This window comes from Arachis ipaensis, chromosome B10 (genome assembly GCF_000816755.2).
Source record: "Arachis ipaensis cultivar K30076 chromosome B10, Araip1.1, whole genome shotgun sequence".
Classification (NCBI taxonomy): Eukaryota; Viridiplantae; Streptophyta; class Magnoliopsida; order Fabales; family Fabaceae; genus Arachis; species Arachis ipaensis.
Genome location: NC_029794.2, coordinates 127,999,459 through 128,015,763, shown reverse-complemented (window position 1 = coordinate 128,015,763; position 16,305 = coordinate 127,999,459). Strand labels below are relative to the sequence as shown.

Sequence of the window (16,305 nt, the reverse complement as noted above, 5' to 3'; positions counted from 1 at the left end):
CCAATGTTTTGACTCCTTTCTCACTTTCTCCAGACGACTGTGAATTACTGGCGGCAACTTACCCACATGATTAGCTAATTTTACCTTGTTCTTAGCTATTGTTCTCATGACAAACATTCTCACACCTTCAAGCAAAGTAATGATTGGCTTGGTCCTGGCCTCTTTAATTTTTGAGTTAAATACCTCGCACGCATTATTACATATGCTATCCAATTTAGGCCTGTGACTGAATTGACTCCTGGTCCAGTGTTCTCCTCCCCACTTTGATAGATATGCCCATGCATCCTCGTTGATAATCTTGATCTTGTTCATATTATCTTTGAACTCTTGATACGTGGTGGCTCGTGCACATTCCCACAGCAAGGATCTTAGTTGTAAATCCTTCCATTGCTTGTTAAAATTCTGCCACAAGTGCCAAACACAAAAGCGGTGATGAACACGGGGCATCACCTCTTCCATTGCCGGCAACAAACCCTGTGCACAAAACCAAATACCATATCACCATAATAGACCCTGACTCTCATTGACGCTCACCATAACAGTCCCTGACTTCTAAAAATGTAACCATAATAGTCCCTGACTTCTAACAATTTACACATAATAGTCCCTGTTTTTGAGAAATGATACTCATGTAAGTCCATCATATCTATCGGGGCTTATCAACATTATTAAAAATTTAAAATTTAGCATAGAAACAGCAGAAAATTTTCATCTCTACTCATAACTAATAATATACACAAAGCATACAACTCCCTGATGAATAAACAGCATGGATGTTCAACGCATAGAACATATAACAAAGCATACAATTTTCATATCCACTCATGACTAACAATCCACTATTTTCTAAGATACTCATGAATTAGAGAATACCTTCTGCATGTCAGAGATAAAGCACCACCCATTTTGCCTATAGTCTCCAAGGTCCTGGTGTAGCAACTCAAGAAACCACTTCCAATTCTCCTTGTTTTCTATGCCAACAATTGCCCACGCTATGATGTAGATATGGTGATTAGCATCCTGGCCCACTGCCGAAAGAATTTGTCCACCAAATTGAGTTTTCAAGAAAGCACCGTCCAGTCCAATCAACGGTCGGCATCCGGCTTTGAAACCACTCTTGCAACCACTCAAGCACACATACATTTTATCAAATACTGGATCAGATTCAGGTTGGGGAGTGCAACAAATTTCAACTGTTGATCCAGGATTAGTCTTGAGAAGTGTAAGACCATAATCCCTCAGCATTTTGTATTGTTCCTTTTCATCCCTGAACACAGCATTTCGTGCATCAAAGAGGGCCCTTGATATTGAGTTCTTGTTCAAGGTCAAGTCAAACCTTGACTTGAAGTAAGTGGCAGCATCACAATGCTTAAAATTGGGGTACTTCCTAACCTTCTTGACTAGTTTACTTGCCACCCAATTTCTGTTAGCTGCCATGTTCTTATCTTCCCTTGGGCATGTATGATCATTAAGGAATGTCTTTATTTTCCAACAAGTATCTTCATGATCCCTTGATGCATACACCACCCATGGACATCCTTTCACCTGACATGTAGCCCTCATCCTGATGTTGTCATTCTTCCTGAACCTAATCCGTCTACCTTCTTGGATTGTGAACTCCCTAACAGCCTCCTTAAAGTCCCATTTTGTGTTGAATTTCATGCCAACTTCCAGTTGCAGTTCTCCAAACCTTATACCTTCTCTGAACACAGGACAAAAATCTTCGGACTCCTCATCTGCCCCCTCATCCTCTGAATTGGGGGGAGTCTTCATTTCTTCAGAATGCCATGAATTTGCCCCGTCTGAGTCAGCCCCTGGATCATATGCATTATATGCATCATCCCCTGTTCCACCCACAAAGCATAGGTCCACATCCCCATCTGAGACCTCCTCAACAAATGCATCATCCTCAATAGTAACTTGCTCTTTATCCTTAGCAAACGCAGCAGCAGGAGCATGTTTAAATCTGACGTCTTTTTTAACAGTGTTAGCCTTACAAACATCACTATCATAATCATCATCATCAGACGAAGAACTATCTTCGATCCTTGGCTTATACAAACTATCTTCGTCACTATCATATGAATCAGAGGATAGTGCATCACCTCCCTCCTGTCCTGCTTGCAACACCGCCTTTCCCTTAGCAACACTCCTCGTACAAGGCCTAAAATTATGGGTGGTTGTTGTCGTTTTCTTCTTTAAGTTGGATTTTAGTGTGGAGTTGGATGTTGCAGTTGGCACACTTTTGGGGAGAATTGGCTTGGTAGGAGGCTTCGACTTTGAAGTAGTAGGAGGCTTTGGCTTTTGATTAGTAGGAGGTTTCGGCTGTGGATTAGTGGGAGGTTTTGGCTTTTGACTAGTAGGAGGCTCCGGCTGTGGATTAGTGGGAGGTTTTGGCTTTGCCTGAGATTGATCATTTGAATTGGCAAGAGACTTCTCCTGACTTGCTTGTGTTGGATTCGTGACAGATTCTGGCATACTTGGAGGTGTTGGATTAGTAGGAGGAGTCAGATTAATTGGAGGGTTAGGAATGTCAATGGTGTTGACAGGCGTTGGCTTATTTTGGGGGGATTCACTGCTGGGGTTCCTCGTTTTGTCATTAGGAGTCACCATAGCACCTTCTTCTTCTGCAACAACCACTCCTATATTTTCCATGGCCGCCTTTTTCTCCTCATCTTGTAAATAATCTGGAGATGACACCCCATGCTCAAAATACACATCCACCATTCCATTATTCTTGTGAGCAAGGAAACACATCTCCCTAAGCTCGTTGTCACTGTTTAGATTCCTTAATCCTGTTTCTAACGTCCTCCCGGGGACTAACCACCAACAATGAAGGATCTTGTCATAGCCTAACTCCTTGTAATAATTCCTTATGAAGAAAACGTCCAAGGTATCCTCATCCAGATCACCTAGGCAGGTTAAGTTATCAGGGGTATATCTCAGTTTTCCTTCATCATCTTTCTCAAAGTTTCCTCCATGATGAAACATTATATCCAACAACACATCCATCTGCACCAACAAATCAAAACCATTAAAACTCACACAATCATATCACACGACTTCAACATCGATTAAAATCCCTATACATTAATATCACAGTCGCCACCATGCATTAACCCACTATTGAAAAAACCTCTGTTTTATTGCCAAAAAACAGAGCATATACACATCAAACCCTTTGCCCTAACAAAAATCCTTAAATACGATCCTTTAAGGTAATGCAGCCATGAAACTCTAGGATAACCCAACACAGTAACAAGGCAATCATACACCTTCATCATAATTTTATTCATGAAATAAATTCGAAAATTATTTCAACCAACACATACCTTCAACAACGCAGAAGACAGAGAAACCACTTGACTAAGGAACACCAAACTCTTCAAACTAGGTGTGACAGTGGAGGAGATGGGGAAGACGAAGCTAGGTCGCTGCCATTGATGAGAGAATGAGAAGACGAAGACTGAGCGTGGAGGAGAGGAGAGGAAGTGTGAGAGTGTTCAAACAAATATGGGACTGAAGGCAAACTGTTTTCAAGGGATGGAGCTTATGAACGACGTCGTTTACTTCTTCATTGGGTGCCAAATCGATACTACGTCATTTCACTTAGCTCCAGCGTGGCATTGGAGGTGCCAGATCATCCCTCCGTTTGCTGACTTGGCGCCGGAAAGGGTTGAAGGGCAACTATGGGTCCCGGAGCAAAATGTCAGGGATGCTTTTAGTGAATTTTGAAAGTCAGGGACAACTATGGGTAACTCGCCCAATCTCAGGGACCACTTTGGGGTTTTAGTCTCAAATTTTATATCTAAGTTGCTACTGTTATGTGTTGTTAATTCAACTGGTAATATGCCATTTTTGCTTCAAATTCGAAACCTTGATTTGCAATTGTTTCATCTGAACCTTGACACTTTTGTATTATGGTTGACCTGTTCTTGCGAGGTTTAGACTGATTTTTCATCATTATTCTTTGACTGGTTTCCTATTTTTGTTCCATTCCTTCATAATTATTATCCCAAAATTTTTGGAGCTTTGCTTGTTATGCTGTTTAGGGGTAGGCAAAAAAATCCAAAATTTGGATTTTAAACCAAATCTAAACCAAACCATTAAAAAAAAACCAATTTTAAATAAAAAAAATACAAACCAAACCAAATTTATTTTATAATTTGGTTTTAAATCCAATCCATTTAAATGGTTTTAAATCTGGATCCAGATCCAGATCCAGATTAAAATCCAAATCTCAAAAACACCCTAATTCTTCATTTCTGATTTGGTGAACTAGTTTTAACTCGCACGAATCCTTTTCTCCTTCGCCCGCAGCCAGCACCGCCGCACTGGAGCAGGCAACTGGCACTGCAGTTTCGTAGCTGCCACCACCACCACAAGCGCGTCGCGGCACTGCTCTGTTCCACCATCCGCGGTTCCGCCGTCCGCCTTTTCTCGCCGTGACCCAGCTCTGTTCTTCTCCGTTCTCTGGGTATGCTCAAGGTTAGATAGGTTTACCATTAAGTAATTAATTTGGTAGATTGAAATGTTGTGAAGCAATAGAGAAGAACCACAGAGTGAATCTATCATCTGAGAAAAGGAATTGAGTGGTAGATAGGGATTTACTACATTTGTGATTATATAGTTGAAATTGCCAAAGGTGCTTCCATGTTCTTTTCTGTTCTGTTCCATTCCATCAATTTGAAAAACTGAACAAGGTTTGATTGCTTATGCTGTTATGCATATCAAGTGTTTGTGTTAATGCCACTTTTCTATGGTTTTCTTTATTATTTTTTTTATTTTCCTATTTTTATAGGATTATGATGATTTATCTTTTTATATTTCTAATAGCTCCATTTTAGTGCTTGGGGAAAACATATGAAGCTTTACTATGAAATAGTAGACATTCGGTTGTATGCATGCTTTCTGTAAAAATTAGCTTTTCTAGTGCACAAATGATTTAGTGATCTGTAACTAATTATTCATATTGCATTTGCAGCTAACATTGTACTAGGATCTGGATCACTTATCGGGCGTATTCTATCTTTACCTTCTACTGCTCTAAATGTGCCAAACAATAGGATGCATCCTCTTTCTCTTAGCTCTCTGCAGGTATGTGTAGTGTTATTGTATTTTGAATTATCATGTACTTATCGTTTTGTAAATCAAGTGATCAAGACCTTGATCCTTTGGCAAATAGATTCAAATGCTTTTGCTTTTGAATATTCTCTCTAAACCCCACATATTTTGGAATCCTAGGTGAAAATTCAATTGATAAGCTATGAATTTAACAGACTTTTTTTTATCATGCCTTTTGAATCAATGCCCACCAACCCCAACTTAGCCGACTATTGTCATTTGAGAACTAAAGGGTGCACATCAATTAGGAGGTTCAGTAAGTGAAGAAGCTTCAGGATAATTAAGATAGCACAATTTTGTCATTGTATATGTAGCCGACTCAATCTAATATGAAAAGATTGTCATTGTATACGCTTGTATGGTCTCATCACTGGAGTTAGTTTGATATTGCGACTCAGTGTCTTGAATGTCTGAGGTATTGTTTGTAAAGACGTAGGCAGGCAGTGGATGTTTATTTAGAACTGATTATGTGTATTTTGTTGAAATATTAATGTAAATTTATCACATGATAAAAGCAAGCCTTAATAAATATATTCAAACTTATAATTCATCAGTATTTTGATTCCTTCACTGTCTTATTTTTGGAGTGTGCCTATCTTTTATATTAGTATATGTTGAAGAATGACATCTTATTGTATTTTGTAGAATTTTATCTATCGTTTGTAGTTTATATATTATTTGTTATGTAACATGTTGCTTATTGTTCTTTGTTATTTATTCCTTTTGTAGGAAGAAAGACTAAGAAATTTGAGGCACCGGCTTGAAGTGCCCTTTGATGGTTCCAAAACAGAGCACCAAGTATGTGGTTAATGCAAGTTTTGTAATTTTCAAATCAATATTCTGACATTCGCTACTATATCCTGTATTCTATCATATCCAATTTTTTCTCTTGTTTTGATCCAATCTTCACTTTTATGCTACTGCTCAAGTTTGCTTTGCATGGCTTACTTAATAAACAGTCTTAATGTTGTTGATCTGCAATGTGGTGACAATAACTACTTGACGTGCAAATTCATGTTAATAAGAAAATGTTTAGGAAGAAATAGAAATATTTTAAATTGAGTTACCTTATTGGATTAACCAATAGGTTGCAAAGAAAATTACTATCCGTTTCTTTGTTGCATGTCTATATTAGTACATTGATACCTAGTGCACATTATTTTTAAAAGTGGATTTTTTTTAAAATATCTGGTTTGAAAATTGGATTTTTAAAAACTAGTTTTAAAATTGGATTTTTGTTTAAAGAAACTGATTTTAAAACTGGATTTTCAAAAATTGGTTTTAAAACTGAATTTTTGGTTAAAAAATCTGGTTTTAAAACTGGATTTTATAAAAAAAATTGGATTTTAGATTTGGATTTTAAAAAAAAAAATCTGGATTTAAAAAAATCGGATTTAAAACCGGTTTTATATGTAAAACTGGATTTAAAACCAGTTTTATACGTAAAACTGGATTTAAAACCGGTTTGTAAGTAAAACCGGATTTAAATTCTAAAACTGGTTTTTATTTTTTTAAACCGATTTAGAACTGGTTTTTCTCTTCAATCCCATTCTGGTTTGGTTTTATGAACCATAAAACTAGTTCTGAAATGGATCCAGTTTGGATTTATAAAAATCCAAACCATGCCCACCCCTAATTTTGATGTGTTAATGGTAATGTTGTTTAGAGTTGAATGCATTTGATGTTGAATAAAGAGGTTTATATTTTACTTGTTGATAATGTTAAAGATACTGAGTTTAATCATTCATTTTTTTATGGGTTAAGTACTGAAATCGTCCCTAAGGTCTGGGGTGAAAATCAAAATCATCCCCGACCTTTTTTTGTTATTAAAATCATCCTCAACGTGTTATAAAACCGTCCTTTTCCACTTCAATTTTATTTTTTTTATCATATTACCCTTCATTATTAATAAAAATAATTAAAAATAATATTAAAAAAATTAAAACAAACTTACCCCCTCTTTTTCCCTTCCCCTCCCGTAACTCCAATCTCCTTCCACCTCCTCCCTCTCCTTTTTCTCACCACCATCACCACTGCCACCATAGTCATTCATTACTCATAACAAAACAAATTAACAGCAACATTCACAAAATAAAATAAATCAACACAAAAGTCAGAGGAAGAAGCAGAGGCAACACAAAACAAAAATCAACAGCAACATTCACAAAACAAAAATCAACACAAAAATCACATCAATTTCAATAAACAATAATTCAATAATCATGAACTATAATTTCAGTTTTCAGATCCAAAAGTTCAATAATCATCAAGTTACAATTTCAGATGCAGACGTTCAAGGAGAGCAGAGGAAGAAGCAGAGGCAGTCACAAAACAAGAAGTAAAGGCAGTCACAGAAGAAGAAGCAGCGCCGGCGGGGTCCCCCTCCCGATGACCATGCGACGGCGGCGGCGGCGGCGAACCCTAGAAACGAATAAGTAGGGCGGCGGCGGCGGCGAGAAGAAAAATCTTCTCCCTCAGAGCCTTATGCACCTTACTCCCATCAATATCCCTATACCCAAAACTATTCCCATCATAACCAACCGGTGCCTGCAAGTCACCTTTCTCAGTGGACCACCCCAACCGTGTGTGCCCTGTTTCCCCCAAATGCAAAACCCTAATTTCGAAGTACCACGCTCCTTCAACCACCCCTCTCGTTGGCCTCACCATTCTGTAGCCCTTCGTGCTCCCTGCCACCATTCGGTCCTCACTCAGCTCAACCTTCTCCGCCTTGTACACCTTCGAGAGGCAGATCTTCATCTCCGCCGTGTCGTCGCTCTTGTCCGGAAACCTTGGCACCGGCGTTATAAGCACCGTGTCTTCGCCGTTTGTGCCGTGGTGATTGTTGTTATTGTTGTTAGCATTGTTCTTCTTCTTTGAGGGAGTGAGGGGTGGGGGGTGAGGGAGTGGGTTGAGGGGGTTACGGGAGGGTGAGTGAGGGAATGGGATGACGGAGTGAGGGGTTGGGGGTGAGGGAGTGGGCCGAGGGAGTGGGCTGAGGGGGTGAGGGAGGGTGAGTGAGGGGAGTGGGGTGCGGGAGTCATGGAGTTACGGGAGGGGAAGGGAAAAAGAAGGGGGGGGTAAGTTTGTTTTAATTATTTTTATTAATAATGAAGGGTAATATGGTAAAAAAAATAAAATTGAAGTGGAAAAGGACGATTTTATAACGTTTTGTAACGTTGAGGATGATTTTAATAACAAAAAAAGGTCGGGGACGATTTTGATTTTCACCAAGACCTTAGGAACGATTTCAGTACTTAACCTTTTTTTATTTATAGATAAATGTTCCTCTCATTACTATCATATATTATCATGGAGGATCAATTACCATCAAGATTTTGAGAATCGAATCGATCATCGAACTACTCTAGTCACTGATTTATTAGTTTATTGGTCCAACCGGTTTAACCGTAATTTAATTGAAAAAACTGTTTTAAAATAAAATAATAAATAAATTATAAATAAAAATTCTAAAATACAATTATAATATAATATAAATCTAAAAATATTTTTCAAATTTTAAAACATTACATAAATACCCCTCTTCTTAACTCTTAGTGGCTTAAATTTCTTGCAGTGGTTTCTATAAATTCATTGACTAAAAGATAAATAATCAAGCATGTATATCAAAGTGTGTGGTTTTAGGTGTAGCTAACTCAGCCCACTTTTTGTCTCATGACAACACTGTCATTCAGACAACAATATCTATTTCGTCTCTTTCCTAATGCAAAGAATAAAAAAGATCAAACAAATTGAACCAACCTTGTACATATTAATGGTGAATCTATCTCTTTAATATTACAAATAATAGGAATTCATTGCATAAATACATTAATATTACAAAATATACTAATATACTTGACAAATAGGTAAGACATGACATAAGAGTGTCTTTTGATCTATTTTAGAATACCTCAAGCAACCTATAGAGATGAATTAATAGCATAGAAATAGATAAGAAGACAACACTAAAGGTTCAAATAATCATTGAATACAATACAAAGCTACTTATTCATTGAGATCTCACATTATACAAGCAACTTTCATGACTTAAGTTTGCACATTTTCAACAAACAATGTAATCAATGTTATTTTTTCCTTTTACGATGATATGTACAAATCACTTATAGTACAAAACTACAAACTAACTGGAAATATATCTGAGCCTGGATGCATGTTTATATAGTGTAGTGAGGTGAACTTTTTGTCTCTGTTGTTAACATGAGATTATGCAATACTCCCTCGTGGATTTGTCTCCAAGAAACATTATAATATTTATGAATTCACAAACTGTTTACTCTAGGGAACCAGAGAGCATACTTACTCGACCAAGCAAGTAATGCTTAAGTAAAACTGAGACCTAACTGAATATAAAGTAATTACAAGCATGTGACATGGCAACATAATGCGAAATGGGTACCTAATGGCCAGCAACTAGCTAGTTCAAAGCACATTAACAATTGACTAAAAAAATTTAACAAATAATCATTCAATGATTTCAACAAAAACACCAAGCAGCAACAGCACAGCAGAGCCACAAAACACACCCCAGCACAACAGAGCCACAAAACATACAACAGCACACCCAGAACCCACAGTAGCAAACCAAATCCAGAGCAAATCAATGATTTGAACAAAAATACAAAATCCTATAATCATTCAATGATTTGTTAATTTATGAACAAAGAGTCAGGGAATAAAACAAGAACAAGTGCACACTAAAGCCACTGACCTTCGAGAGGGCGACGAGATGACGGTGACGGCAACAAGACGACCACGAGCAGGACGAATCTGATGGAGGATGGGCGCCGAGCGAGGAAGAAGATAGAGAACGGGGGTTCGACTTGGATAACACCGACAGTACGAAGAGAGACTCCTCGAATGGCCACGGACGGTGGTAGCGGGTCACTGAGTTCAGCGGCGGCGGAGGCTAGCTAGGTTTTCCCTTTTTATTTTCTTTGGGTGAAGGAACGAATGAAAGTAAGAAAGGAACGAAAAGACACAACGCGTGTTCTTCTTTCTTTCTTTTTTTTCCTCTCAAAACGACGTAGCATTAGGCAAACCGGCCGGTTACCGGTCCGGTCCAATCGACCAGTTCTCGACCGGTTCAACAGTTCCTTTCCAGTTCTATCATGAGCGGTTTTTAGTGCTGGACCGAATCGTTTACAGCACTGGTTCCCGGTTGGACCAGTTCAACCGACCAATCCGGTCCGATTTTCAGAACCATGATTACCATAAAGTAAAATGGAAGTATGTCTTACAAAAATGGACAAATTTTTGAATTATCTGAAAGTGATGTAGATATACATATTTTCTCATATTCAAACTATCACAAGTATATTGGCTATTGCTTGTGACAAACTGACTCAATGATAGTGGTTGGCTTCTAATAGATCTTTGAAGAGTGGCCTCCAAATTATTACACATGATAAAGTGATTATGAAAATGCATTTTCATGCTCAAAAGAACAAGCAAGTTATTCATGTATATTATGAACATGGAGTCTATAAACTTGTTTTTAACAAAGAAGAAGAACCAATACCTAAAAAGTGAAGAGTTGATGGTCTTAGAGGATAACTTGGTGACAAAGAAAAAATTTAGAATTGCCTATTTTCAACCTACACGTGAGTAGCTTCACCTTAAAATTAATCTCACAACAAAGTCTAGTAGTAAATTCAGTCCAGGACCTATATTAAACCTATACTAAAGACCTAACCCATTACAATTTTCACTAATAGGTCTAACTCATTGCAAAACCTGTTAGTAGGTCCAACCCAAAAGGAGTTAAGAAGTTTGATCCACCAAAAAGAAATATTTAGATAGAAAAAATGTAGTAGAAAAGAAGGGCGTCAACAATCATCAAATTGGACTTTTAAAAAGCCTATGACAAAGTCAAGTGAAACTTTCTTGATATTGTACTAGAAAAGATGGAGTTCGGTAAAAGATGGAGGACATGGGTTACAGAGTGTATCAGGTCAGCATCTATTTCCATAATGGTTAACGGGTCACCTTCGATACCGTTCAAGATGGAAAGAGGGCTGCAACAAGGTGATCCTTTATCACCGTTTCTGTTTGTTTTTATTGTAGATGTGTTGAATAGGATGATTGGGGAGGTGGTTAGAAATAGGAGAATAGCTCTTCTTTTAGTCGGTAGGGATAATATAGAGTTATCACACCTGCAATTTGCTGATGACACTATATTGTTCTGTCCACCAGAGGAGGAAACAGTGAGAAATTACAAGAGACTATTGCGGTGTTTTGAAGTGATGTCCAAATTGAGCATTAATTTTGAAAAGTTTAGCTTGATACCGGGAATCGGATGTGCGGACTACTAGGGTGCCAGGTGGCAACTCTACCGGTGAAGTATCTGGGTATTAATCTTGGAGCAAACCCAAGACTGGTAAAAACACGGAAGCTGGTAATAGATAAGGTGGAGGAGAAACTTAGTTTGTGGAAAGTAAAGGTTCTCAATAAAGCAGGAAAGCTGGTCCTCATCAAGTCAGTTATCAATAGTCTACCTATTTATTATCTCAGCTTGTATAAAATGCTAACTGCGGTGGCGAAAAAATTAATTTTACTACAGCGGAGGTTCTTTTGGGAAAAGGAGGATGGAAGACCTGGGTTGGCTCTTGTAAAGTGGGAGATGATACAGGCACCGAAGAAACTAGAAGGGCTAGGTGTGGAAGATGCAATGGTTCATAACACTGCCTTATTATTCAAGTGGTGGTGGAGATTTTCTAAGGAAGATTGTCCACTGTGGAAGAAGATTGCGTACTCCTGCAATAATCTGAACCCTAGCCAGTTACTGTCTACTCAAGCTTTACCAGCAAAAGGGAGCCCGTGGAAAGATATATGTAACCTGCAAATAAAAGAGCAAATTGTCAGACAAAAGATGATTGATGGACTTGCTATGGAAGTAGGTGATGGTAGATCAACCATATTTTGGGAGGATACATGGCTATAGTCGGAGAAGTTGAAAGACTCCTTTCCGAAGCTTTTTTTAGTTTCAAATAACAAAGGATCCGTAATTGGGGACTGTGCATTTTGGGATGGGATAGAGTGAGTGTGGAACTTCCAATGGAGGAGAGAACTCCGCCAATGGGAGATTGACAGTCTGAATCAAATGCTTGATATCTTGCACGCTGTGAGATTGATAGCAGGTGTACAAGATAGAGTGGTGTGGAAGTTTGACAAAGAAGGCGTTTATACTACTAACTCATTTGTGCAGGTTTTGCAGGAACAGACTCTGACAGATGACATCCTTAGCTACAAGTTCACCAATGGTATCTGGAAAGGACTGGTACCCCCTAGAGTTGAGTTGTTTAATTGGTTTGTACTAGTAGGTCGAGTTAATACAAATGATCGCTTGAGTAGATTCGGCATCATTGCTCAGAATGATAATGTTTGTGTGATGTGCAACAAGGAAGTTGAAACTGTCCAACACTTGTTTGTTACGTGTGAGTTTGCTTAGCAGGTATGGTGCGCATGGATCGCTCATGTGGGTTGGGCCTGGTGCATCCCGGGATCCATAAGAGTACATTTTGAGAGTTGGAAGACGATGCCTATGAAAAAAGATGAGCGTAAAAGATGGTTAGTGGGGTTCTCAATTATATGGAATATCTGACTGTGTAGAAATAAATTCATTTTCTAGAATAAGACAACGGTTGTGGTAGAATGCATTGCTAGATTGTTTTGTAACTCCAAAAAATGGTGTGAAACTAATTGATGGCTATACCGGAGATAACATAGAAATTGTTTCGAATCTATTATCTATTTGTATGCTCTATCAAATGTGTTGAGCTTGTTTTGACTTTCAAAAAAAAAATGTAGTAACACATATTAGGAAGCTCTTAACAAGAACAGATGCTAATGACACTCTAAGAAGATCATTTCTTAATGGTAAAGAGGCCCAAGTCATGACAAGGACAATGTGACATTGTCTAGTTCAGATGAATCATTAGACCTTCATAACAGTTATGATAGTGTAGAGAATTAACCACATAAGCCTGGATATGAGTAAGACAACCAACTTAACTATGAGAAAAAAAAAATGCCAACAACGAAATAACTAAACAAACTCAATTACTCGCAAATATTTTTTAAAAATGAGAATGATTTTAATTTTAAGAAAAAAAAATTAACCAAAATGATATTTTACCTTAAAAAAAAGTATATGAAAGAAAAGCATAACTTAGTTTGATAAAATTTAATTTTTAGTATTTAAAATAATTTATAAAAATTAACTTTTAAAATATAATTTTTTAAAACTTATCGTATCTATATTTAGTAGATCAAATTAAAAATAATTTTTAACAAATATAAATAACAATAATTATATTTGATAAATAATTTTTAAATTTAAAAATATTATAATAAAATAAATTATAAGGTACATATTTAAATCTGTATAGATTTTACAAATTTTTTTTAGTCCCATTCTAAGTGACATGTGTACACAGGGACGGATCCACTTTTTATGGTGTGGAAGCAAGCGCCCCACTACAATTTAAAATTTTATTGAGTAGTATATAATAATAATATTTTTTTGTCCCCATTAAATTATTAAATTTGACCCCACAATAATTTTTTATTCAACTTTCGACACTTGATAGCCAATTTGAGAATTTCATATTAGATGTCTATTATAATGATCAAGTTTCAAATTTAAATAAGATTGATGTTCTTTCTTAGAAATCGACTCGAAAGAATATTATCTATCCATTTGTATTTCTTCTTTTAAAATTAGCTTTAGTTTTTTCCAAAAAAACTACACTAATTAAATGAACTTTTTCAACTATGAATATCATCAAGAGTTAATTGTATGAAAATTGAGTTTTAAATGATTGTTTAACGACATATACAAAAAAAAGATATTTTAATTATATTGTCACAGTTTTAAAATATGAAATATAAAAAATTAAATTTTAAATTATATGTTATTATCATAAGATAAACCATAAAATAGTGGTTTATCATAACACCCTAACTTTTAGCATGTCATGTTCGTACCAAAAGTAAGGCGTTACGGACCTGATCTCGTTTATTATAAATTTACTATTGAGCCTTTACGTCGATATCGCGTTTCCGTTTTTAAGAAAATTTCAGAAAATAGATTTTAGTACTTAAAATCACATAACAAAAGGTCTTCGAATAACAATAATCACATAATTATTAATAATAATAGATGCCATACAATTAAATTCAATGTAAAATTTAAATACAATACCTATCCCTCTGGATAAAATAAAAACCCTAAAGCAACAAGGACGAGGGAACTCTATAAAAATAACAGGAATCACAAGTAAATCTACGAATCGTCTGCAGCTTTTTACTGAATCTCCGAACCTGTGTCACTGAAAGGGTGGATTGCTGTGAATGTGACTGTTTCTGATTATTAAGAGTTACGCTGATTTGAGAATTGTTGAGGAATAGAGAACCCGTAAGGGTGGTTTAGTCTGAATTTTAGAGGAAATGTCGCCGAAATTTTGATGAAATTAAGGTTTTGTTTGAAATACTATTTTAAAAGATTTGGTTTTGGAAAAATTAAACTATTTAAAATATATTTAGTTAAGAAAAGATTTATTCTATTTTAAAGTTTGATTTATTAAGAAAAATATAATGTTTTAAACCCAATCTTTTAAGGAAAGATTTTGTTTTAAGTAAAGATTTGAGCTCGGTTTATTAAGAAAAGGAATCTCTGCCACAGGAGAGCAGAGAACAAGGATTTAAAAAATATATTAATTAATGAAGTGTCTGCCACAGGAGAGCAGATGTGATATTGTTTGGGTCTTAGTGCCAAATGTAAAGTGGGGACGCCCACACACTGAGAACTGTTTTCCAGATGTACGCTTATTGATTTGGAAAGTCACACTGATGCGGCCTAGCCGTACAACTTATAAGCACACTGATGCATCTGGAAAGCCATATCTGGGACTTGTGCCCGGGTAATATCGGGAACGGGTAGGCAACCGACACATGAGCTCATGGCCTGCGTTAGGGATAGACATGCATCATGTTGTTTGCACATTTGCATTTGATTGCGCTTGCTTGTCTTATTACTTTGTGATTGTATTGTTTGTCTTGTTGTAACTTGCTTGTACATTGAATTGAATCTCTTGCTTGCACTATTTGTTTGTGAGTGTATTAAAGTGATTACGAGTTGACATTTGACTGAGAATTAACTATGTGGCTGAGAGACAGAAAATGTGACTAGTTTTATATTTAAGATTTGTTTTGAGTTAAGAGATTTTAAAAGGAGGTAATTAATTATCTAAAGTAGAACCAAGAGTATTTTCAAAGGGTTTGATAAAAATATATTTTTAATGAGTAAAGTTAATTATTTGCATTTTATTCCATTACTTTTACGGCATTCCCATTCCCTACTGAGAACGTGTGGTTTGTTCTCACCCCAAATCTTTCACCCTTTCAGTGACACAGGTTCGGAGATTTAGTAAGAAGTTGCAGACGATTCGTAGATTTACTTGTGATTCCTGTTATTTTTATAGAGTTCCCTCGTCCTTGTTGCTTTAGGATTTTTATTTTATCCAGAGGGATATGTATTGTATTTAAGTTTTACATTGAATTTAATTGTATGGCATTTATTATTATTAATAATTATGTGATTATTGTTATTCGAAGACCTTTTGTTATGTGATTTTAAGTACTAAAATCTATTTTTTGAAATTTTCTTAAAAACGGAAACGCGATATCGATGTAAAGGCTCAATAGTAAATTTATAATAAAAGAAATCAGGTCCGTAACACCTTACTTTTAGTACAATCATGACGTGCTAAAAGTTAGGGCGTTACACTCGATCCGTCAATGTGTGCACATGATGCTGCAGAGATGACATAAGATAAAGAAGATCTCTTGTCAAATTGTTTAATAGATTTAGATGGATAAAAAATTGGCTAGAGGAATGGGGTAGATGGGATTTCCTAAGGCGTGAGAATGATAAAGGAAGATTTTACCTTTGCTAAAAATTAAAATAGGTTGGCATTTGTTTACATCGTGGACATGTAAATTTTGAGGAATTTAACACATAAATAACCTTATTAATTGATTAATACTAATTTAGATACGTTAACTAATGAGTAAAATTTTTTATTTTAAATTAAATTATAAAATTATATTATTCCTTTTTCTCAATTAGCAACCACACTTTTAAAAGTATTTTTATAACAA

General features: G+C 36.2%; 1 long non-coding RNA gene across 1 annotated transcript; it reads left to right on the top strand.

Moving 5' to 3' along the window:
• Positions 4,552 to 5,976, top strand: LOC107624471. The gene is made up of 3 exons (XR_002356087.1): positions 4,552 to 4,645; positions 4,985 to 5,097; positions 5,854 to 5,976. It is a non-coding gene; the product is annotated as an uncharacterized LOC107624471 (long non-coding RNA).